We start from the raw sequence: 26,423 nt of genomic DNA, 5'->3' as shown, positions 1-26,423 counted from the left end.
GGAAAAAAAGTTTCCTGATCATTCTGGTTGCATAGACTTTTACACAGTTAATTTGTGCCTTAAGTTAGTATATTCAGAATCATAGTTTCAAAGGAACATATGTAATTAGTAGTCTAAAGGAAACAATACAATGTTCAGAATGTGCCTAACTTATTGAAGTGCACATCTGAAGAATGTCTTGATACAGACAATATTATGTCACAATATTATGTCATTTTATGTCCAACAATAAGATACTTTTGATAGAAGGAAAAGAAAATAAAAGGAACAAAGTTTCTTCTTTTATTCTAAATTACCACATTCCTTGTCACAAATTTCCAATTATAGTTGAAAATATAATGGAACTATTTTTTGTTTGTTTGTTTTTAGAAAGACTAAAGTGTTTCTAAGAAAAATAAGTAAAATAAAATTATTTTCTTCATCAGCCATGGAGCCATTTAATTAATTATAGGGATTTTATATAGCCAAAAGCAGGATTAAGAATGGTACATTCCCATAGCTGTATTTCTATAACCTTAGGACAGACAACCATCTGGTACTTCCTGGCTAAACTTGTGTCCTTCACAAACACATTTTGTGATTATAGATGGTATCTTAGATATTTGTACTCATGTCCATCTGTTCATATGGCATTATGCCTACAATCAAGTCAGTGTTTTCACTAAGTCAGTGGTGCTGGACATCAGTCAGTTTTCACTGGCTGTCTGGATAAAATTACAGTTGCCATATTTTTTAGCTTCACGTTCTGTTCTGCTTTGGTAAGACCAGTTTTGTGATGAACTGACTTATAAATTTGCACACAATTGCAGAGTGATGAAATTACACCTTCAAATGAGTAGATGAATATTCATTAAATTGTTATAGGAGATTTTGTTATATATTTTCTCTATGAAACAGAATAATCTGGTGATGAAAAACATGTCACATTCTTCTAGAATCCACTCAACACCTGTTATTGTTAGCTACAAATTCTGCTCTGTCTGGCTGTGATGAAGTTATGAAGTTTCTTCACACTAGTCCATACAGTGCTGCACATCGCATTTGATGCTAAAAGAGTCAAGGCTTTCTCTTTCTCCTCCTCCTTCATCAAAGTGAGTATGCTGAGCAAAAGACCGAGAGATGACTCAGATAAGACAGCTGTGAACTGATCAAAAGGATATGTATGAATATGATGTCAATAAAAACTCAGGAAAAGAAACAGAAAGAGGAGATGTTTGATGTTATGGTGGTTACCTTCCCAATTAACTGGTATGTCCTGCTTCCTAGGATGTGAGATAACTTCCCTACAATGGAAAGTAATGAATTAATTCCCAGTCTTGCATTGCTTGCCCATGCAGCTTTTGCTTTTCTTATTAAACTGCCTTTATCTCAACCCACAGGACCTTTCACCTTCCTTCTACTTTTTCTCCCCATCTGCCAGGAGAGGGGAGTGGGTGGAAGTCAAGGTGCTTTATGTCTGCTGGCCAGGGTCAACCACCACAATTCTAAAACAGCATTTATAAGCAGAAATTTTCTTTGGAAGATCTAAATTTGAAGGCTATTAAAATCCACACATGTCAATAGACTATGTCCAATTCAGAAAAGTTTCCATGTCCAATAAAACATCTTGTTTTTCAAATATCAACTTCTTTTTTGATTTGCAAGGATTCTTTTGAAACTGTGGACAAATGTCATTGGCTTTCAGCAGCAGAAGACAAATAATTAATGCAAGTATGAAAACTGCTAATGCAGAATTGTATTTTTTGATTTTCTGACTGAAGAATAATGATATTTATGTCTTGATATATAAGCAACTGACATAATGTTGGAGGTGTAATGGAGTAGATATAAATCTGAATTTACTATTTCTCTGATTATTCAGTGTATTTTTTCTTGTGAATATCTTGTGATATTTTTTGAGATGAAGTACATGCATTAAGAAAAAGAAGTTTTTTGAATAAGTCAATAAATAACATTACTAATAAAGACTAAAACAAATGGAACAGACAAAACTCGGGAGTGAACTCAATAGTCAATAAGTGCTGGAACTGAGCCCGTATTTTGGGCTCTGAATTTATCTAGCCAAGACCGAGGAAGGCATTTGGCTTAGTAAAAATCTGGGTTTGCAGCTGGCTAACAGCAATTTGTCTCCTTTTCAGAGGCTAATGCCACTTTTAACACCTCAGTCTGCTTTCTATTGGGGTAAGGGCAATGTTAGTTGTGTAAGTTTCCTTCCACGTGCAAAAAAGTTTTCTCTTTTTTCTGTTTCACTCTCCATAGTGTCTGTGTCAGAGATGCACTACAGAGGATTTGTGTTAGTTTTTGTGTATTCCATGAACAGTTAGTGGCTTGTGAGAGTCACTAGACTTGCACTCACAAGGTTTGGGATTGCCTTCAGGTAGATGGACTCTCTTTTATGAGTCTTATCAAAGGCATCCCAGCATGGTTTGCTAAACCAAGTGAAAGAGGAGTTGGGGGAGGAGGTGTTAGTACCTGTCCACCACACCACTTATTCCAAAATACCTTGGAGCCCATTCTATTCCCACAAGGGACAGTGCACACATATTTATGCAGAAGCTTTCCTGTGGCAAACCTGCTCGCTGTGCCAATTTTCTCTCATGTTAAACAGGTGAGATACTGACAAGTGGCTAAGGAGACCCTCACACTGAGTCACGAGATTAAAAATCTCGGACTTGGTCAGTGGTTTATGACAAACAAATTATGTGTGTGTGCTTATATGTGGTTTTGCCAAACCTGGTACTCACAGGGTAAATACATGTGGTTCACAGCCCAAACAGCAGCTGCTTACAGCAAAGCCTGTCACAGAAGCAATTTCGCAGTGCTGGAGGCAGTAAGTAGTTTAATTCAAGTGACAGATTAAAAACAAATACAGGATTACCATGATAAACTCACTGCCGCATTTTAGCTCTATAAACACTTATAACCACATAACAATTAGACGCAAAGCAAGTAACAGTAAAAACTTGAATTAGTAGGTTTTTTTTCCCAGGGAAACATCTGACAGACTCAGAGGTGCAAATCTTAACAAGACATTTCTTCATGGTGGAGGAAGGTAGGTGCAGGCCCACTGACCTGTCTGTCACATAAGTTGATAATTTTTTTCTTCCCCCAAAAAAGGGGTTTCCGGTGTCTACTTTTTACCTTCTGAAATCGTTTTAGCACCTTTAGGTGTGGTGTGGCTAAGTCAATTAGCATGTGTTGATTGGCCCTTGGGAAGGCTGCTTGGGTCTTCAGAGGCGGGGATTTGGCTGGTTCACCACACTTTCAAGGTGGGGAGCTCCATACGCGCTTTTAGGAGAGTTTACTGTAGAGTTTAGGAGAGTTTTCACCTGTAGTAACACCAGGCTGTGAGTCCTTTGACTCACCTCAGGTGCCACTTAGTTGATATGAATGTCAAGCCACCATCCAATCTATCTGTTTTACCACATGCATTGTCTGTTGCCAGATGCTCCATTTGCCCACTGCTCTCTTTTGTGAAAAAAAAAAAAAAAAAAAAAAAAAAGTTATTTTGCCATTCACAGGGCCTAATAGAGCTATTATATCGCAGGCTGAAACTTCCCAACATTGCAGAAAGCAGATTTCAATCTCATCAGATTATAATCTGATCCATGAACACAGCCGAGTTCACTCTGACACACACTGATACCAGTTAAGAAGACACAGTAAGATAAATGATATATATATAAAGAGAAAGAGGGAGAGAGAGAAGGGAAAAAGAAGGGATCACCATTCCAATAGGCAGCAGCAGTTCTTCAGGAATATGTGGTCTCTTTGACAGCTGCTCCAGCAGCAGCTTCTTCCAGGCCACGTGGTCTAGGCTGGATCCTATTAGAGCCATGGGTGAGTGCACCGCATGGCTCCTTGCAAGTTCTTTTAGAAGGTGAGTATAAGCCCCATCAAAACGTGGAGAGTGGTCTTGCCATGTTTGTGCAGAATGTTCTTGGGGACAGTCTGTCTGTTCTAGGGCTGACTGCCCTTACTGGCATAAGGGGAGATGGAAAGTGCAGCGCCTGCTTCCATAGCAGCCAGCTCAGGACCGTGAGCTTGGCCGGACGAAGCGGGGGAGTGGTGCTTATCCCTGCACCTCCCATCTCATTGAGCCTAGAAACACAGAGAAGGCTTTCAGGCGATATTCTTCGGGGAGCAACTGCTGCTGTACCCCCTCCACTATTCATTGCCAGCACCACAAAACAAGAACACAAATGACTAGCTTTCCGATGAATCTTTAAACCAAACAAAGAATAAAGTTGGACTTTACACATGGGCAGAGACATCATCCACTAGATCAGGTTGCTTGTAGGAAGATAATCTAAATAGCATCTAAGAGAATGTATTTAATGTCTTATTTTGTATGGAAGAGATATAATTATGATCTATAATAATTTTTCCCTTTACAGTTATATCCGGGGCTTTCTGCTGGTCTTATGCAGCTGAATATTTTGGCTCTCTACTGTTATTAATAGCATAATTGAATCAATAATGTGATCTCAAAATTTTAAATTATTTCCCTCTAAAGTAAACTAGGAGAATATCAAGAATCAAAAAAAAAAGAAAAAGAAGCAAATATGTAGAGGAAAGTCTCAAGCTTACTTATGCATAGTGAAATAACGTTTTCACATAATTGAAAAGGACTAGAAAATAAAGTTGCATCAACACTTTGTGTGCAAGTTACATAAAAAACATCCCAGTATCAATTTCTTCAGAAATCTACATCCACTTATCAATCATATATACATATGTTAAATATTTGGCCTCAATGCCCATTGGTGTAACATTCTTGTTCTCATTAGGCCTTTGCAGTCAGTACACACAAAGAATGAAATTTATACTAGCAATGGAGCTGACATGTGCAACTATACCTTTGTTGTTTGTGACAATTGACACTGAGTTATTTTATAAGTCAGGAAAACAAAAGCAATAAAATCAGTAGTTAGCCAAGTAGTCTCATATGTTTTCTAACAAAAAAAAAAAAAGCTGCAATATATACAATGCATGCAATACTGAAAGTAAAACATCTTGCTAACACTTTCGTCTTAAAGATTAGTACACATGACAAAGAAGTGAAAAGAAATAGCAGAAGTATTTGCCTTTATAGTAAATGAACTGCAAGAAATCATTCAGAAAAACTGGAGCATTTAAGATATTAATTGAAAACATTTATATTTAGAATGGGATCATTTTGAAGGGGTTTTTCTATTTATCATATTATGCAATGAAGATGCCCCCCCCCCTCATTTTTTTTTACCATCCCAGGTAGCAAGAAATTATTTGATGGCAGACTTTGATGGCAGACTGTTTAATTGTGGGAATCACAGGCTAGGATCAACATGTTATTATAGAAGCATATATTTCAGTAACGAAACATAGCAACAACATGCAAAGTTGACTAAAGACAGCTTTAAGTCACATCTGTGTTGTCTAGGACTGAAACCATTGGATACACAAATTTTACTTATCTCTTAACACCACCCTGTATGGACCTGACATGGTATGGTTTAAATGGCTCAGAGCAGGTGATTGCCCCCAGCCCCAGTGGCAAGGCTGGAAGTGCTGGAGAGCACGTCTGGGCTTGGCTGGGGAGGAGGGACACACCTGAGCCTGTTACCTGTTCTTCCCCTACTTGATCAAGGGAAGGGCAGGGACAGAGAGTTTAAAAATCCCCACAAAAGCCTGCAGCTCTCTTTATCCTCTCTGCTCTGTTTGTCTTGTCTCATGATTGTGTGTTGTGTGTGGACACCCAGCATGTTCTGGTCCTGCCTGACAAAGAAACACATGCTACCGTATGCAGAGTTCCAAAGGTGGTGACTATCTTTCATCCTTCCTATTTCTCTTGTAACTGTTTCTCTCTTTTATCTTTTCCTATCTTTTCTCCTTTTCTTTTTTCCTCCTTTTCTTCTTTTCTCCTTTTGTCTTTGCAACATGTGCAGCTGCAGTGGGCTGTAGCGGGTGATTTTTAGTTTGATTTTGGGTTTGACTCCAGGGAGCATTAGGGCTCTCCTGCTGTTTTTGCAGTTCAGTTCAGTTCAGCAGATTGTTACAGTGATGCCAAGTGCTGACGAGTGACAGACTTTCCCTACTGTGGCTTTTCCTGCCTCTGCTCTGTCCCATACATGTTATTCGATTGTTTGAATCCAGTGTCTTAAGGACATGCATCTTGTTTAGTAGAAGATATATAGTGTACACCTCTAACCTTGAGTGATTTTGAATTGCTCTGACGCAGTGGCGGGATAAAGAGCTCACTTTCTTTTAAAAAGTGAGCCATGACACACCCTTTAGAAAAAGAAGGGCCTACAGTAACTATTTTATGAATAGGAATACAGTACTTGCAAAGCAACTAATGGGACTGACTGTGATTCTTCTAAAGGTAAGGATTCTAAGAAGTAGTGTTAAAAACACCTGTGAGGGACCCATGAGGGACACTGAGTATAGTCTGTTAATCCTAATTTCCTTATGTAGTAAGCAATGAGTTCATAGAAGATTCCATAAAACATTTGCTATATTTTGCCCCTGCTCCACTAGCAGAGATAAAGCTGAGATCATCTCTCAAATCCTGTGATAGATGTATAGGTGTCTGTTCAAAAGCAGATTATTGGATATAATAATCAACCAAGAAGTTGAGAAATATCTCTAATAACATGCTTCCTTCAGTGTGGAAAATACTTTTGTATTCATAAAGACTGTCAGCCACTGAAGTCTGAAATAGGTTTTCTTGGTTGCAAAGAGGTATAACTCCATAAGCAGAGTTAAAATATCTGACATTTTGCAGCAGTAGTACTACTCAGAAACCTGTTATAGTCCACCGCTTTCTGAACAAAACAGTATCAAGCGACTAAGAATCTAGCAAGACCCTTTCAACATTGCTTTGAATCAAGCTACGCAGCAGCACTTCTGCAGTTCCATCAACTGGTAGTACAGCACTTCAGTAGCAGTTCACTCGCTTAATCATATTCCAGAAACATTCTTGGAAATCCTAGGAGTGCTTCAGAAGCATATCCTCACAGCCAATAAAAACTCAGTTAATATTTCCAAACTTCCAGTAGTCTATCTATAACATGGATGCATTTAAACTGTAATAGGTTTTGGGTGTACCTCATCTGTAGACTATTTGAGAAACATTCAAAGAAAGCAGTGAGGCTATAAAATACAAAATGTCAGTCAATTTTGAATCTTCATATGCATATTTCAGGGAATATAAAGAAAAACTAAGTACCCCCTCTGTTGTACATGACAGGGAATTATGACACTAAATATAAACATTTCAATTATCTCTTTTTTTTGCTTCAGTTCTGGAGATAATTTCAATAGAGTTGAAAAAGAGGTATAAACTTGATTTATTTATAGTTTCAGTAATATTTTTATGAATGAATTCCATGTCTTTGCTGAATTCCTTGAGCTTCTGTGGAACGAATTCCTTGAAGTTCTATTCTTTTAGACGCTATTACAACAAGAAGAAAAGTTTGTTCTTGTTTGAAAATCAGTTTTAGAAAATATTAAATGTGCCAGGAGTAAGTTTGAAACACATGAAAGAAAGGAATAAAAAAGTCGTGTTTGGGTGTCTGCTACAGCAAATACTTTTTGCAAGAAAGCGATGACATTGATGATTTCCTTCATTTTTTAATAACTATTAATATAAGTTTCTTAAAATAATATATTTTATGAAAAAAAAACCTGAATTTTTGTAGGGAATAAATTACTTACAAGAAAGTGGAATTCTGAGGTGAATATGGTAGATTGTTCTACCGTAGACTTTCTAGCTACAAAAGGAAATTAATGTAGAATCATTAAGCTATTGGAATGAAAGTCTATGACCAGAAATAAGTGAAGAAATGGTACCAAAGGAAAAAAATACATAAGCGGAGGTGGCAAGAGGATTTTGACATGCCTGCTTAGAAAGGTAGGCATTTAAAGACTTACTTTGATTATCCATACACTAATGCACAGAATTTGAATGACAAGCAAGAAATGAAAGTGCAGGGTTATGACACTGTCAGAAAAACTTTAGTAAGTTAATATCTCTTACATTTTAAGTTGCAATATATTTACTGTAAAATATTATTTCAGATTTTGCTATTCATAGTTAAAAATATCTCTGTTTCTGCAAATTATAATGTAGTAATATGACTATATTTACATGTCTATATTCTGGAAATTTTGCCAAGTAAAGGTTACTGGAAGCTTTTTATTTTCAGTTTTAGAATCATAGAATCATGACATAGTTTGGGTCGGAAGCAACCTTAAAGATTATCTAGTTCCAACCTCCCTGCCATGGGCAGGGACACCTCCCACCAGACCAGGCTGCTCAAGACCCCATCCAATCTGACCTTGAACACCTCCAGAGATGGGGCATCCATAGCTTCCCTTGGCAACCTGTAATGTAAATTTAAAATATGAAATACATGATGTATGAATGACTTTGGATTTGAGGAGTGGTTTGTTTATTTTTTTTTTAATTTTAGTATAAGTTTTAAATAGTTAAAATATAAAATTACTTTTATTATATTGCTCCTTGATTTCAGAAGTTTGCCATTACACGTCACAAGCCTGTGTCTAGCCAGAATTAAGAACACAACTTTTAAGACCAATTTTTTTCCATTGATTCACTTCTAGGTAACAAAACTATGTACAATCTTTAAGAATACATTCTGACACTAAGAATAAGAAAATCCAGGATAATTCTAATGTACGCTCTTTTCTGTAGATGATAAAATAGGCTGAAGTTCTTACCTGCACAGTCCTAGAATACAGTAGAGATCACAGTAATTTATATTTTGTCATTGTCCGATTAAAAGGTTGCAGCACATTTGAGAAGTATGGGCAGCACAGTGATGTACTTAGTCACAGAAAGCTGCTATGTAAAATGTTACTTTCACAGATTTTTTTCATGCATTCACTTCTTGGCCACATTTCTCTTAGTGCTGAGATAGCTGCTCAAATATTATGGTTTAATTGTACATATTGATTTACAAAGACTCACAAACATTGCTTGAAGAGAGCACTGATAGAAAAATGCAATTATGATTACTAATAAAAAAATGTGGTTTTGGAATGCTACTGGTAGCAATCATTTTACCTGAAAAGATTAAATATTTATAAGCACAAACCAAACAGATACTAACTTACATATATACATCTCTATGAAAATATGCATCCTTTGCAAAATGAAACAGATTCAGAAGATTCATGTCCCAGAAAGGAAGAAAACTGTTGAATCCATAGAAGTAACATTATCAAAAATACATACTAAAAAAATACATTTTTCTCCTTGTTGTGTAAAAGCAAGTCTCTTGATTTCAACATAGTCTGTATTTGCATAACATAGCAGAGAGAAGATTTCCTACATTTTTCTTTAATTAATAAAGGTGATTTAAGGATGATAATGAAAATTCTTGTGCTCATTTTCTTCTCTGTTCCTTTCTAAAACTTCTATTTGAAACATTAACTCATCTGTCTTTTTGCAGATACTAAGCTATTATTGATAAAAATCTGTACTCTAAGTAGAACTCCTGTTAAAATGGTCATTTCTGTAAGTATTCTCTTGTGGTCTTCTTATATACATGTATTTCGCTGTGGCACACAGAAAAAATATAGTTGGAAATCCTATGCTTCAGTTAGTGAGGCTTTTCTTATACATTTCTTTCATGCATCAAGTTTTCTCTGACTCAGTGATATTAATACAGAACTTGTCAGATCACGGGTTTTGTTTTCCTGTAATCCTCTTTTCTCCTTTTCTCAACGTATTTGAATGGAAAGGACAAACTTGTGTGTGCAGAGAAAACTTTTCAGAAATACTATGAAGGTACTATGCAGCTACTCCAAGTCAAGGATGAAATTCATATTTCCTAACTTAGTTGTAACCATTTCCAGAAAGTGATTTATTCAGGCTAATCTTCCTTCTAATCATCAGTGGAACTTCAAGTTAAATTACTTTAAATAAGAATTCTAGGTTACTTGTAAAATACACATACAGTTAAAGATAAGGGACACGAATCAGTCCAAGGTGCTGCAAAAGGCAGAAATTATATTTTTCTGCCCAGATATGGGAAAGGGGCCCAGATGTGTTTAAATTCTTATATAAAGTCTGGGGGACTACAGAGTTAAATATCACTCATTCTCTTCATTATCATTTCAGTCCATACTTCACTGAAGTCTTTCTTTTCCCAGGATAAAGTCTAGTACATTGAAGTAAGTAGAAACTCTCTCAGTACGGCAGAAATTTATTTACAATGTTTGTTTCCCTTCAACTATTTAAAACAGATTCATTGCTTGCCTGAAATGATTTTCTACTGAATGAAAAAATCCAAATTTTATATTTTTTTTTCCACAGTACTGCAGAAAAGTTAGTGGACAGCTTCCCACTGATGTCAGTAGTCTTTAGAGGCAATACTAAGGACCTGATTATCCAGGCCATTTCACACATGAAAGCATATTGGCTTCTGCATACAGAAATATTTGAGGATTGAGTTTGAAGATGAAAAATTGCTTCAGATTTCTAATATATCCGCTTTAATATAATGTTTTGCTGCTCTTAATCATACAGGTTTCCCCTTTGCAGTATAAGTTAATATACCTGTATGGTTTCCACAGATATGGAAGGAGCTTTTCACATGTACTTATTTATTCACCTATAGTGCCAATGACCTAGTTATGAATAACTATACAGAAAGTAATCTTTACTATCCTCTCTTGCAAACATTAAAAACCTTAAGTTGTATTTATAACCTATACTTTCATATGCATATCAATTTTACCTTGTTTTATGCATTTATTGAGAAGCAGTTACTTAAGTGAAACAGATAAGCTGAAAAAAAAGGTATAACACATTTTAAAATAATTATTCTGACCAAAACCTTCTACTTTCTTTTTCAAAGAAAATTAAAGAATCAAACTAATATGATAAAACACTACTTGTTTTAGTCATCTAGTCTTCCATGAAGACAGAGAAGTAAGAATATAAGAATTCACAAAGAATTCAATTTTTTAAACTGTGATCAATTCTGTCATGTTATTAGTAAAAACAGAAATTTGAGCAAAAAATTTACTTTTAGTCCAAAGAATTTTCCAGTGGTCTAACAGTCCAAACTATCAATACAGAAACCTAGTACCATTAATACAGAAAAACATCTTTAATAATGAAGTTAATATATTCATATAAAATCTTCCTAGCATCCTTGTTTTATACACTCTTTCAGTGTTCCTCTGGGCAGACCCTTTAACATTCCTGACGGATAGCAGGGGAGGGGCAATTTTCCAATTAATAATCACAGTATCCTGAGATCTTTGCTAGAAGGAAGATGATGTTCGTGGTGGTAGTGGAGGCTGAGGGGTCCTTCCTGCAAAGTCTTGGTTACACTTTGGAAAAAAAATAAGTTTTCTCATTCTACTTCCTTCTCACTTTTCTAAGCTTAAGTTAGAAAGTTACATGAGTCAACTCCAACCTCAACTGACATAAAGGACCGTTTCTTACTACCTCAGTTTTCCACCGGTAGCATTCACAGAGATTTACCTAAAACAGATGAGGCAGTGGTTACCCCATGGTACAATTTATCTTCTACTGGTTAATTAGGGATAGATCATGCTTAGGAGGCGAGGAGATGTGTGTATCACTTTCAATCAAACATTGTGAAGAATAGCAATTTTTGAAATTACAGTAAGTTTCTTTCTACAAAAGACCCAATTAATGATGGGAGAATCTGGAATCTTATATGTGAAGTAGTCTGTGTTCTATTTCTTATTTCAACATAGAAATATCACAGAAATAAAAGGAATATCAGCCAAAACTACTATCCCAGCATTATCAGCAAAACAAAACAAATCCAAATGAATCTGTTGACTTTACTAAATAAGGCTGCCAATAGGACGGTTGACCTACGCTGCTTGGAATGTGATTTTAGACACAACCTGTTAAAAAAATACCTTTCTGTACTTGTATGTGATGCTTTTTCGGCTTAGTATTTTAACTCAAAATTTTCATAATCGTGTTTTTTTAAAGATAACTCAGAAGACTTTAATGATCAAACACTTTCATCTTTTTTGTTTAGAATAATGAAAGACTTGGAGAGAATATTCTTAAAGTTCTGCATAGAAGAAATGCCTAACTGTTTAAAAAAGGTGTTAGCTGTGTTTCAGAAGTAGTAAAAATGTGTTTTCTTGGGAATGAGAAGGGGTAGTATGACATTAATATTCATGTCAGTTTTGTGTTATAGACCTTTCCGCGTTCTTCAGTTTTCCATATGAATTGTTTGGAAAAAAAATGCTTTTGTGAGTGGGGACAGAAAAAGAAGAAAAAGGGAAAGGGAAAGGAAAAGGGAATGGAAAAGGAAAAGGAAAGGAAAAGGAAAAGGAAAAGGAAAAGGAAAAGGAAAAGGAAAAGGAAAAACACAACCAAAGACCACCCTTGTCATTTCAGTGGTTTAAGTGCTGGAGTGATCATCATAGTAAATGGGGTAGGAGCTGTAAACCATTATGCGTTTGAATTTTATTTTTATTTTAGATATTCATGAGCATATCAGTTATTGATCCAAATTAAGCTAAAAGGAAAAGAAAGGTTTTTTAAAATACTGATGGTTAAACAGGACTCTTAATGACTGGAAACAGTTTGCGGGTCTGGGTTATGAAATTCTCTACTATTTAATTAAATTCTAGATAAATGCTTGGAAGAGTGTAAAATCAGGGGGTAACGTTAATGAAAACCAATAAAGAAAGAAAATAACAAACTAGAAAAGACAACACCTAAGAAAATTTAAAAACATTGATAAACTGTCAACATCAATCAACATCAAAATCAACTCTTCCCAAAGTTACAGTGTCCTTATTCTGGCTGATTTACGTTATATTTGTTTGGGATTAACCCAAAGACATTTTGACTAAATTGGTTTAAATTAACTCAAAGACAAACATTGAATGAAGTTTTAATTTGATACCGCTATCTCTATAAAGAGCTGCAGTATCATTTGAGTAAAGAAGACAGTTTTCAGAATTCTTATGCTTTGTTTTCAAAGGATTTTAGAAGTATTATCTCTAATTCCTACTATTTTTAAGTAATGGTCAAGAACTTTCCTTCCTGAGTTCTTTAAACAGTGCCTTTTTTGCCCTTCAATTTGCTTGCCTTTAAAAAAAAAAATATTTCAAATGTGTGTTCAGAATTCCTGACAAATTTTTCACCAAGCTAATTAAATTTAATTATATATCTGATAGTGAATATATCCCTCACTGAACTTTTTAGTTATTCTTTCCACAATGAAAATAATTGTCTGCTAGAGAATTAAATCATCTCCCCAGGACGCTTCCCAATTAACAACTTGTCCTAGACTTATGGCAGCTATTTGTCACCAGTAATATTTTAAAATTTTCTGTTTTACACACATGGCATCAATGCAGATACATATGGCAAAATGTTTCTCAGCTTGCAAGTATAGCAGGGACTCTACAGATATTTTCAGAAAAAGAATGTATAACTCAAGCTGTATGAAATTCAGTTTACTTACCTTGAAGTTTTAAAGATGAAGAATTCATGTAAACCCAGCTAGATATGGTCTTGTGGGCTCCAGGGAGACTAGAGATTTCAAGCTACTTGCTCACACTGCTAAGTCCTCACCCCCCAGAAAAGGCTAAATTCTAGACTGCTGTTGTATCTCTCCGTTCCCTCAGTTCTTTTTAAATTCACTTTTATCCTTGAAGAAAAAGCTTCCTGCTAATCATTACAAGTATCCCAGTCTTTTTCAATCCTCCTCAGTTTGATTGAGACTCCCCTGTTACTTTACCTTCTCTGTCAGAAACTAAAATGAGTATAAAGAGAAGGGCAGGTAATCCCTACTTCTGTTCTTCAAGAAATTAAATGTTTTGCATGAATTAGGATCATATAGTTCTATGTTTTTATCAACAATTATATGCTTATCTGTAACTATTGATTAAAAGCTATGACAAACAGAAAGATTTAAAACTCAGAAACAAGAAAATATTATTGTTTACTGATTTCATACAAAAATAAGAAAAATTATCTTATAGAGTCAAGTAGCCTCAAAATTTTTATGCTCACTTTCCAACTGTAACTATTCCAGAAGCAATGGAATTAAATGAACTGTAACAATAGCTGTTTATATTAATAAGGCTTTGCACATTAGGTAAGTATTTCTTTATTATTTTAAAGAAAAAAAGTGTGAAAAAGGTAAGATAAAATAAAATGCCCAAACAACTGTTTCCAAGAATAAACAATGTAGAAATCATCAAAATTTGCATGATTTATATGAAGATAAATAAAGTAGGTAACTACATAGCTAATGTTAATTTATGACTGTATTATTACAATAGCAAACTAATGATAAAGACTGAATTTTGTGGAAATAACTGATGGTACAATAAAACACGTAAAGTAAAAATTCTCAGAGGTAAGTGCTACCTGATCTAGTGGAGTAATTCATGAAGGCTTTCACTGAATATGTAGTACATATAAGCATTTTGGAATAATCTAGAGAATAATGCAAGAGGAGGCACAAAACCACCAAGAATGCTGTAATATCTGCAGTATTGTGATCATTGAGTACCATAAGTTTACTGTCTAAATATATTGTAATTTTAAGCAACATTGTTACTGATTTTCAGCCACAGTTTGCTTATTCTGTCCTTTGAAATAAGTTAATAATATAGTACAAAGAGATAGGATAGAAAAGAAAAAAAGAATATTATTTTAGTTTAAAAAAAAACCTGTAGTTAATCAGTGAAGATCTTGAAAATATATTTGTGAGTTTTTAACCAATTTATATATGTTCTTCAGAGCTGTCCTTGAACATTATGACAATTGGTAGAATTATTATAAAAAGTGACATTATAATAATCTCTATTACCACACTGTTCACATATTCACCTATTTCAAATAAGCACAAAAAGATAGGCTTCAATATTTAATTCATTAGGCTGAAAAAAGACAGTTCATAAGTCTGTGCTATATTCAGACAGAAAAATATTAAAATTAACAGCGTATAAACCAACAATAATAATGTGACAATTAAATTTGTGCTTAGGACTCTTCTTCTGTTGAAATTTACTTTTCTACAAGTTAGCAAAAAAGTTTTGAAACCTCATTTCTCTAACCCTTTTTCCTATATTCCCTGACCACAAAGCTGTATGATACACGGAGGCTTTGCAAATCACTCAAGATCTACTCTAATACTTACCACACAGTATGAAATTTAACAGACTTTAGATTATAAAACAGAAGATCACAGCAGGAAGGGTTGAGAGAACATTAGCTGAGAAAAACTCTAATCTGAAGGTTAGAAAGCTACTTTGAAAAATAGGAAGCTGAAGCTCAAATTTCTGTTCAAAAAGAAACGTTTTTTGGGTTCTCTATATTGAGGTAAAAATTTCAGCCAGAATTGTTACAATTAAGTTTCCTTCTTTGTACTAAAACAGAATGAAAAGAAATTAGAAAAGCAGAAATATTAATACAATAGTATGAAAGTTGTTTAATATGCAGACCTACCCCAGAAGAGTAAGATCTATACTAAATACATAGTTGTACTTACTTTTGATCACAAATTTCACATAATGCTTTCAATATTTCATTTTGGTTTCTTGCCTGCCTACATAATTGTTTCCTATTCTTTTAAAAGACGCAAAAATATTTGTTTCCTTTCAGTCACTGTTGAGTATTGGTGGTTACTGTTAAACTAGTTAAGCTGTACTTCAATTCAGCAGTTTATCCTGGCTAATATCTGGTTTAAAGAAGAGAAAAGCCCCAAAATGTAAGGGTTTTTTTACTATTTTTTTTCCTATAGACAGATGGAAAGTGATGGCTAATATGAAATGAGGGTCTCCACATGACTTAATTAAAAAAATACTCTCCATACATCATGGTTCTGTCTTCCTACTTATTATGCTTTGACATATTTCAGGGAGACCAGGTGGAGAATAAAGTCAGGACCCTGAGCTTCAGGAGGGTGATCTGCCCTCAGGGGATAAAGAAGCAGAAGAGAGCTAGCAGCTCTTTAAGGGCACTTTCCTTAGAGCACAAGAGCTCTTGATTTCTTTGTGGAAGAAGTCAGGCAAGGAAGGTAGGTAACTATTATGTCATAATAATAACCTCTTTGTCAAACTGAAGTGTAAGAAGGAAATGCATAGGCAGTGGAACCAGTGACAGATATCCTAGGAAGAATACAGGGTCACTACCTGAATATGCAGGGAAGGAATCAGGAAAACTAAGGCATGGTTGGAGCCGAATTTGGCAAGGAATGTGAGTAATTGCAGGAAGGGATTCTACAGGTAAGTTGCTCAGTAAAGGAAAATAGACACCCCCCCCACCACGACCCCCATAAATAAGACAGGAGAACTGGTGACAGCAAACATGGAGATGGCTGAAGAACTCAGTAGGGGACTTTTTGTCTCAGTTATCTTTGGTAAACACTCTTTCCACATCTCTCAAGTCCCTGAAGGCAAATGATGTCCCTCCCACTGTAAAAGAAGAGAAATCTGAACATGCACAAGTTCATGCAACCTGATTAGCTGCATCTCAAGGTCCTGAGGAAATTGCCTGATGTAGTTGATAAGCCACTCTCCAACATATCTGAACAATTATGGCAGTTAGATGAAGCATCCTGTGACTGAAGAAAAAGAAGTATCACACCCTAATGTATATATATCTTGAATCCCATCCAGAAATAAATAAAATGCAACAGGAAGAGCTACCGACCATTCAACCTCACCTCCATGCCTGGTAAGATCGTGGAATTGTACCTCTTAGGAGACATGTCAAAACATATGGAAGACAGAGAGTTGGTTGGAGACAGCAAGCATCACTTCACCAAAGGCAAATTCTATGCGACTAAAATGATGGCCTGTAAAACAGCAGACAATGGAAGAACTACAGTTCTCATTTACCTGGATTTCTGTAAGGCTTTTGATACAATGTCCTGCAGCATTCCTGCTGCTAAATTGGAGAGGTATGTTTTTGATGGATAGACTACTAGATGGATAAAGAATTGACTGAATGGTCACATTCAAAAAGTTAGTCAATAGCTCAATGTCAAAGTGGGAACCAGTAACAAGTGGTGTCCCTCAAGGGTGTCTACTTTGACAAATAATTATTAATATCTTCTGCAATGGCAAAGATAACAGGATTGAGTTCATCCTCAGCAAGCTTGTGGATGCCACCCAGATGAGTAGTGCAGATGATGCACTAGAGAGTAGGGATGGGATCCAGAGAGACCTTGACAAGCTTGAAAGTTGGGGCCATGTGAACCTCACAAAGTTCAACAAGGCCAAATGCAAGATCCTGAACGTGGGTCAGGGCAATCCCCAGTATCAGTACAGACTGAATGATGACTGGATTGAAGAAGTGCTATGGAGAAAAACTTGGGGACATTGGTGGATGAAAAGTTGGACATAAGCTGAGAATGTACACTTGCAGCCCAGAAAGCCAACTGTACCTCAGACTGCATAAAAAGAAGTATGACTGGCAGGTTGAGGGAGATGAATCTGCCCCTCTATTCTGTTCTCATGAGACTCTAGCTTGATTATGGCATCCGTCTTTGGGGTTGTCAGAACAAGAGAGACATGGATTTGTTAGAGTGGGTTCAGAAAGAGTCCTGACATGTCCACAAAAATTATTAGAGGGCTGGAACACCTCTCCTACGAAGAAAGACTAGGAGAGTTGAGGTTGTACAGACTGGAGAAGAGAAAGTTCTAAGGAGACCTTATTATGACTTTTCAATATATAAAGGGTGCTTATAAGATAGATGGAGAAAGGCTTTTCACCATGCCCTGTAGTGACGAGAGAAGAGGCAATATTTTTAAACTGTAAGAGGGTACATTTAGACTGGATTTAAGGATGGAAATTATTATTGTGAGGTTGGTGAGACACTGGAACAGGTTAACTAGATAACTTCTTCTTTGTCATTGGAAGTGTTGAAGGTCAGGTTGGTCAGGGCTCTGAGCAACTTGCTCTGGTGGAAGATGGGGTTTGAATAACATGATCTTTGAAGATCCCTTCCAATCCAAACTGTTCCATGATTCTATGATTCTTTGTTTACATGTTTTTAACAAAGAGTATATTATTCCTTATACATGGTACAAAAAATAATTTACAAGTAAATGATATTTCCAGTCAGTCTAAACACTGATCTTTCTGCTGTTGGATCCTTAGATGCCTTTCGCTGTGTTTATTTCTTTATATGGGCTGTTGAAACCAACGTACAGATGTCTGAAGTCCTAAAAGTATAGTGTGACTCAAAGTCTAGTGTTACTCAAAGAAAATATGAATAATTTGCATTACTGGCCTTTAATGTGTAGAGGAACAGAAAGGATTTCCCCCCCACCCCCCTTTCTTCTTGATCTGGTAATAATTTTGCTAGTAAATAAGAACTATTAATTTTTTTTGAATCATATGGGATAATTGTCCCAAGCTGTTAGTTTATACCAGCTAGTCATTTCTTGACTCTTCCTAAATTTGATTTGCTTGAAACCTATCTTGTTCTTATTTTCTTTTATCTTGAAAGATTTCTCATCTATTTCTTGAAATCATGATGTTTGCAGTAAAAAAAAAAAGAGACGAGTCAGGCACTGCAATATTACTCTTGTTAATATAGCTAACTTTCCTGTTTATAAACTGAGTAAACAGCTTTGTACTTCATAATCATACTTCACAGGTAGATTACTCCATTAGTACTACTAGAGTAGTACTAATATACCAAGTAAGTATATTAAAAAAACAAAATACCACAATAAAAATATCTTCTAAATAAGCTCATATACTTTTGCTAAAATAGCATCAAAATGAACATGAAAAACAAACTAGATTATATTTAAACAAACAAATTAAGGAAAATATTTTTTGTATTATTCTCTGTCTCTAATGACTGAAAAGCAAACTCAGTCAGTTCCTACAGAAGCCAAAAACAATACAGTTCAGTCCTTCTTCATCTTATATGACACTGTGTGTTACGGAGAGTTTTCCTCATTAAATGTGAGATTATATTCATCCCATCATGCTGTCTTTCTCCTACTTTTCCTTTAGGCATATAAAGGTGTAGATGCAAACTGGACCAAGGGGAAAATACACCAAAATATTTTATCACAAAAGCTAGAAAGAGATATGTTGCATTTCATACCAGGATTGTTCAAAAGCACAGCTGAGTCATGTAATGATTTTACTATCTATTCTCTTCAGATATGAATATTAATTGTCTTATTTGAAATATCTTTTCCTCATTTTTCTCTGTTGGTCACTGCTGTATAGGCATGAAGTTCTGACCCTGTTAAAGTGAGTGTGTGCTTCTTTAAATACTGCTTAGGCTTATACAGATCCAAGCTTTTCAAAGTTAGCAGTTTTTCCTGTGTTCTTTCATGTTACAAATCAAATATAACCAAAGAGAAAAGGTGAAGCAAATGATATTGGTGTTCAAAGAGCAGCATTCCCACCTAATGGGTAAAACAGAGGGAGAGACCAAAGTGGGAAACTAAAAAACAAAGAAAGAAACAAACAAACAAATCCCAAAACCCCCAACAATAAACAAGCCCAACCCCCTCCAAAAAAACCACAGAAGGCTTGGAAAGTCTAATATATCATAAATATACTCTAAAACATCAAAAAAGGTGAAAAGAAAGACAAGGAAGTTGATAAAATACAATATTTGCTACTGGGGAAGAAACACATTATTTGCACTACATGCTACTCATTCAACAGTTCAATCCTTCATATTTTAGCACAGTTTCATGAGGAGCCTAAAGCCCTGAAATACAGATTATTTCCCTTTCTACTAATTTAGCAGGTCAAGTTTTATCGGAAACTGAAAGCTCTATACTCACCTGCAGCCAGTGGAAGAAGTGGATAAAAAGCTGTATCTATACTTTCACACAAGAATAAACAGAATTCAGACATCATGGATTAACACATTTTCCCTCATTAAAGCATAATATTCTCTCGGTGTGACCAGAGTATCATTCTCAGCCTACCATCTCAAGGGCAGCTGCTTTACTAACATACTCTCTGTAAGTTCAGAAACGAAAACAAAGTTCATTTGCTAAGTTTGAATGAGATATATGGGCCATTTTTAACTTCTTTGACAGTAGTTTACTCAGATGTTGTTTCCTACTCTGTTTATTTGAGACTCTGAAGTGCTGGTCTCTTTTGTTAAGGGTTAATTGAATAGACCATATGGGAAATGACTGAATTAGAGACCCATTTAAATTGTTAATTATGCAGGAGTTAATTGTTCGAAGTTATGACTTTGTTTTGACATCAAGTTTTTGACATTTTTCACTAGGTGAAATTACTATTGCTTGTCCCATGGGACTTGCTATTTATAGTATTCTGCTGTGGTTGAAAAAAAGAGAACAACTTTACATTCAGAGTATGCATTCAGACTCTTTTTTTGAGGTGGATCAAGGATAAATCTTACACAGCCTGGGAAAATACTCTGAGAACTTAAAATTATCTTGGTGGGATTTTTCCTGTCCTCAGGATACAGGAGGATAGAGTTTATGACAAAATCCAGAAGATAACAAATGGCTGACAAAACAAAGACATCTATTTCCCACCTCATGCCTTGCCCAGGCATTTACCCTTAAGTCAGTAATTTTATAAGAACTCCAAGTCAGTAGCCTGGAGCAATATCCTCAGGGATATATATCTAGGAGGAAATAAAAAAAAAAAATTAAAAAAAAAGAAAGAAAAAGCTTTAACCTACTGTAAAAAAAGAAAAGGTTTAGGCTTAAGCTTTAAACTGAGAAATGACAGAAATGTCTCACAGAATTTTCAGATCCAATATAGATATGCGGCAGGTAAATGACCAGTGGATATTTCATCCAGTAAATTGGCAAGGTGGGATTAGAAACAACAGCAATGTTTTTATATTAGTTCCAGAAGCCTCAGAAGTAAAACGAAAAATGAGCAATTTTGATTGTGTTAAAGAAAAATAAGTAACAAGAATAGAATGGCAACTCTGAGAAGCGCCTATTATGTGACAGTAAAAATGTATCATTTCCAGGACAGGAAATGTTCTAGATCTCCAGCATTGGCTACAAACAATTGTATCTAAGGGACAAAGAAACAATAATGGGAAATAAATAACAATGAAAAATTTTAATTTCCTAGATACCAACTGAAAAACAACCATCTAATTTATAGATAGTTCTTGAAAACAATTATGAACAGCTTCTTCTGCAAAATAACCAACAGATCAGCTGCAAGGATTACTGTTTTAATCTGAGCAGTGAGCACTCTATGAAAGCACTAGTCACATATACCAAAGTTGAAAAAAAGTAGTGGCTGTGATTATATTGACCTTCCTATTTTAGTCCAAACAAAATCTATAGTTTATTGTTTCTGTTAGTAATGTTGTACAGAGGAAAACTTAGATTGCTCAAGGAAACATGTAGTAAGATTGATGAAAACAGAGACTGATTAAGCTGATCTCTCTTGGAAGGGGTAGAACAGGACAAATTAAGCTTCAAAAATTGTTTCTCTTTCTCAAATTAAAGGTCTTCGAGTTTTCAGTACTTTATACATTAATCATACTTTTTTTTCTATCAAATTATTTCCATTCTTCTTTCTGTCTTAATCCTTTCAAATGGCATACCTTCTTCCTCTGACATGTAGTATAGTATTGCAGCATAAAGGAAACAGGAAAATGCGTTTCTTTCTATCACTAAAAATATTTTTCAGGAGTTTGGTGATAAATCTTTCTTTAGTTTTCATCAGTTACAAACATCAGAAAGAAGTATAACATTGCCCTACCTAAGATTAGATAAAATTGCTATACATAAAAAATAAAAACAAGAAAGGATTGTAAATTGATAAAAGATAAGAAAAGCAGTTTTCTTATTTCCTAGCATCCTCCAGATACAGTTTTAGGAAATTTTCTATAAATTTAGAAGACTATGACACTAAGGAAAATATCACTAGCTTTGTTCTTTCAGGTTTTGTTTTGTTGGGTTTTTTTAGCTTTTATTTTTAAAGACTCTTCCTGTGACTTCTGTGTAGTTTGTGTTCTTTTATGTTATTTAGGCTAAAAACTATTAGTTATTTGCTTGTGATTCCACAAAATTTGGTTTCATAACCCACATGAGCTCTGTTAATCTCATGTTATATGTCCAAAGAAATGTAATCTGTTGATTGGACATCAACAGATTAATTTTTTGTTGAAAAAAACACAAAAATCACAGTCCTCAAAATAATGCAGTCTTTATGAAACAAAAGTTACACTTTATTTGATAGTAATTTATTAGTTAGATTAAAAGTTCCTGAGTTTAAGTCATCAGTAGATATAAAAGAAATTAATCTAGGAAGAAGAGCTGGTATTTTAATTCAGGTATTACTCTATCTTATTCTGAGATGTTACTTTAAAAGTATTTGGCAGAAAGGCCAAGAAAACTTACTCTCTCAGATGAAGTAGGAAGGCCAAATGCTGCAAAGTAATTGTTCACTCAATGCCATCAAAATGTAGCTAACATTGAAAGGTGAATCTTATGAAAATGCAGAGTAATTTTATTCTAGAACTTTAAAAAAAGATTGCCAGGCATGCATAAACCATGATTCTTATGAAGTATTTAAATATTAAAAAGTCAAAATCCTTCTTTTGACAGTGTCTGACCTTTAAGCTTATCTGTTCCTAAAATACATCTTACCTATCAACCAAAACTTTAATCACTTTCTCATTTCAGATATTGAAAGAAAGATTCCATTTAAATCAAGTAAAGGTCATTTTTCTTTGAAATATAGATTACTCACCTGGACTTTTTAAAGTAGTGAAGACTGAAGAACAAACTCAGGAGAAGCAACTCTCTCTCCACACTGAAAGTATTGAGTCAGCAGTGGAAAGGATTAAACGTAATTATGCATAACTCCCAGAGACTCTAAGGTCCAGCCCTGAAATGAAAGGCAATTCAGTTTCAAAATGTATGAACTTCATATACTGAAAAGGAAATGAAATGAAATGTTATATTCTTCAGTCTTTTTCAACTACTTCTTAAACTACAGTTCAGGTTAAAATGGCACCGGATGCATCAAGAGATGAGAACAAATGGGTGATTCATTGGAGACCACTTGAGATTAAGAGGAAGTTTTCCAACCTCTGTTTGTTATTTATATTTTAGAGTAAATGATCAGCTTCTATTAACTTTTACACACACATTTGTTTTACTAAAATATCATATTACATTTTACTGCTTGGCCCCAAATATCAGAAAAATTCCAAAATTTAAGACTTATTCACAATGCGATTTCTATGGGTCTCTGAGTGACTGAACATTTCATAGGGAAAAACAACTGCTGTCCAGTTTTCTAAAATAAACTATAGCAGAAGAGCTACCTCTAGGATTCACCCACATCTGAGAATCTGAGTTTTAATTCATGGAACACACATATATGAACATGAGGTTATTTTGCATAACATATAAAACTCTTGTATTAACCTATTTAGAATATTTGAAATAGTAATTTTCTTTTGTTTTGTTTGGCATTGTAAAAGCCATGGAATACAGTACAAGGAGGTACTGTAGAAGTAACTGGCTTCTCCAACTTGAAAACAGGCTCTCCATAGTGCCAATGTTACCTACAACGAACATTCATTCTACAGGCATGAGTAGCAGAGAGTCATTCCCCATGTATCCTTGATCAACACAATATGATTGGAACACTAATTTGAGAGTATATTGGACTTTTTAAAGTTGGGTACTGATGCACAAGACTGTGTTAGTCCAAAATTAGAAACACTAAATAGAAATGCTTTAGACAACTCGTACAAGATTATCTTCTATTTTTGCCCACTATACTGCTACTGTCCTCTCTAAGCACTTGGAATATCACCTCTTTCTACTTGATTCTTATATATTATTTGTTTTTTTTTTATTCTTTCTAGAATGCACAATATGGAGTCACAGATATAGCAATGAAAGAACTGAGATGTTTGCAAAATTTACTATGTAACTCAATTTGGAAATAATATTTGCAAAAATATACGTAAAAAGAGTTAGTTATTTGAAACACTTCATAAACTGATAGCTCAATGAGAAGACACATGAATTAAATACATGAATTGTAGAATAAATTCCAGACTCTAGTATTTTTTTAAGCATGAAAGCTAGCAAGTGTTTGTGGAAGTACATCTAATAAGAAATAACATTGTGTAGCTTTAAAGTATAATATTTTTTCTTAGAAAAAGACATGTTTTCTGACAGATTTTACAACTCTGTTAACACCCACTATTTTTTTAGATAGAATAGACTGGATTTTTACAGGGGGCACAAAAATAAAAACCCAATATGTCTTTATATTTGTAGGTTTTCTATTTCACGTAAAAGATTATATCTCTCCTGAATTCCATGAGAAGACATGTGTTGTTACTTTGCAAGTGGAATAAAAAGTTCTAGTTTTAAAGAATGCTGGTGGTTACAAACTCTATAAAAAATCATATACAAAGTAGAAATCACAATAATTAAAAAAAATGAATAAATAGTTGAGAGATAGAAATCTTAAAAGACTTTTTGGTACTTTTATGATATTTTTTCCTGTTCGGGGGGTAAAACCTCTGATGCTGTGGTCTTCATCTTATCATTGTTACATGAATTATTAAATACATAGGTAATTAATTAAAATTCATTAAATAAAATACACCTGAGCAGTATTAAACTCTCCAGGTTTATCACAGGTAAATAAAAAAAAGACAAAAACAGTAACAAAATCTCTTTAAAATTAATAAAGCCATCAGCAATAGAATAATAATGGACATTTTTAAAGAATTGAGGCTTTTTATTAGTTATTTTTGCATAAGTAATAGAATTCCACAAACCACAAGCAATATAAGACAATATATACCTTGGTCTAACTTTCATAGATTAAATCAGCACCCACAAAAACTTCCTGTTTTCAAGGCACAGTGAAAAAAACTCATAAAAATATGTATTTCCACAGAAAAGTTTATCTTTCCTATAGTGACTAATAGACGTTTTCTGCGACTGTTGTCCTCCTATCAGAATGACTTGAAATTTATGCTATGTTAATCTTATGCTATGAGTTAATCTTTATCTATCCAACTATATTTGCATTATTTTTGTAATGCTAACTAAAGTTTATTAGGTCAAACATCAGTTTAGACTCCATACTATAAACCACTCTCATCACACTTCAGAACAGGAGATGATCCAAGTACTAAATATATTACTCTAGTAAATCTGAACAATCTAAAGCTTCCCAGTCTTAGTCCAAATTATTAGATCACCGTGTTTCCCTGTGAGTCAGCATTGGTTATTAAATGAGTAACGCTGAGTACAACACAGTCCAGTCATGGTCTACGACCCCAGACATAAATTATGATGAAGTAACTGGCTTCAGAAGGTTTTTACCAGGCAGAGGCACAGAATATCAGCAAAATGTTTTATATAGGCATCTCAAAAAGACTGATAAAATGTAAATAATCTTTTCCCATGACAAATTAGAATCTGGCAGTAACATGTTTCATAGTCAGTAAACCTGAGTTCTGATTATACTGATGTTAACTTTCTAAGACTAATTTTGTGAATCATTGGTTGAGGCATTAAATTCAGAATCTAAATTCCTGGGCTAACTCATGCAAAATATAACCTCATAGTAAGAAAATTATGATTTATGGAAGCCAAAATCATAATTATCTAAGGTATTTTTGGTATAATATTAAAAATGGCTACCTTGGATAATTATTTTACATATAGACATATATAAAATAATTTATACACACATATAACATAATTTATATTTTACATATCCTATATAATATATAGTAAATATACCATACTTATTAATATATAAAATACTTAAAATTAATAGCATTATCTTGAGCTATACATGTATAAATCAAATTATATATATGATCTGTATTTGATAATATTTTCAGTGAATTCGGTGTCTTTCTTTCTAAGGACTGCTATACTCAGTTATCCTGTGAAGAGAGTAAATAAGAACCCTTGAATAGTTCTGAAATACACACCTGTATTTCTTTTTTTTTTCCATCCATACGCATGAACATCTCTACGTTTTGTTTAATCACAACTTTATGTTTGTATTTTTTTTCATATCTGATTTGGTTGTATTCTGCTTTTTTTCCTCCACATTGGCTTTATACCAGTATTTAAAAGCAAAGTGACTATATCAAAGTAATAAAACATAATATAGAAATTCCAATAAAAAATGTATGTTCATATAAGTTCATATAAATAATGTTATCTGATTGTAGATGAAAATAGGATACATCTGTGAAAAAAACCTCAAACCACTTAGACTATATGTTTCTAAAATAGAGACATTTTCTTACCTTTGCTTGGAAAATGATGTTATGTAGCATTAAGCAAGGAATTGACATCAAGTTTCTTGTGAAACTGAAGAAATCCATGATGGAAAACTTTCAATTATTGATTGATGCTTACAATGAAGAAAACCCAAAGATCAAGTCAGTGCTCAA

At 34.3% G+C, this 26,423-nt stretch overlaps 1 long non-coding RNA gene across 1 annotated transcript; it reads right to left on the bottom strand.

Moving 5' to 3' along the window:
* Positions 1-1,652: 1,652 nt before the first annotated feature.
* On the bottom strand, positions 1,653-26,423 carry LOC128851961 (uncharacterized). Its single transcript, XR_008449487.1, has 3 exons — positions 26,277-26,423; positions 22,721-22,858; positions 1,653-3,468 (listed from the first exon to the last, which is right to left on the bottom strand). It is a non-coding gene; the product is annotated as an uncharacterized LOC128851961 (long non-coding RNA).

This window comes from Cuculus canorus, chromosome 4 (assembly GCF_017976375.1).
Source record: "Cuculus canorus isolate bCucCan1 chromosome 4, bCucCan1.pri, whole genome shotgun sequence".
NCBI lineage: Eukaryota > Metazoa > Chordata > Aves > Cuculiformes > Cuculidae > Cuculus > Cuculus canorus.
The sequence above is the reverse complement of the archived record's forward strand: the minus strand, read 5'-3'. Positions and strand labels throughout refer to the sequence as shown.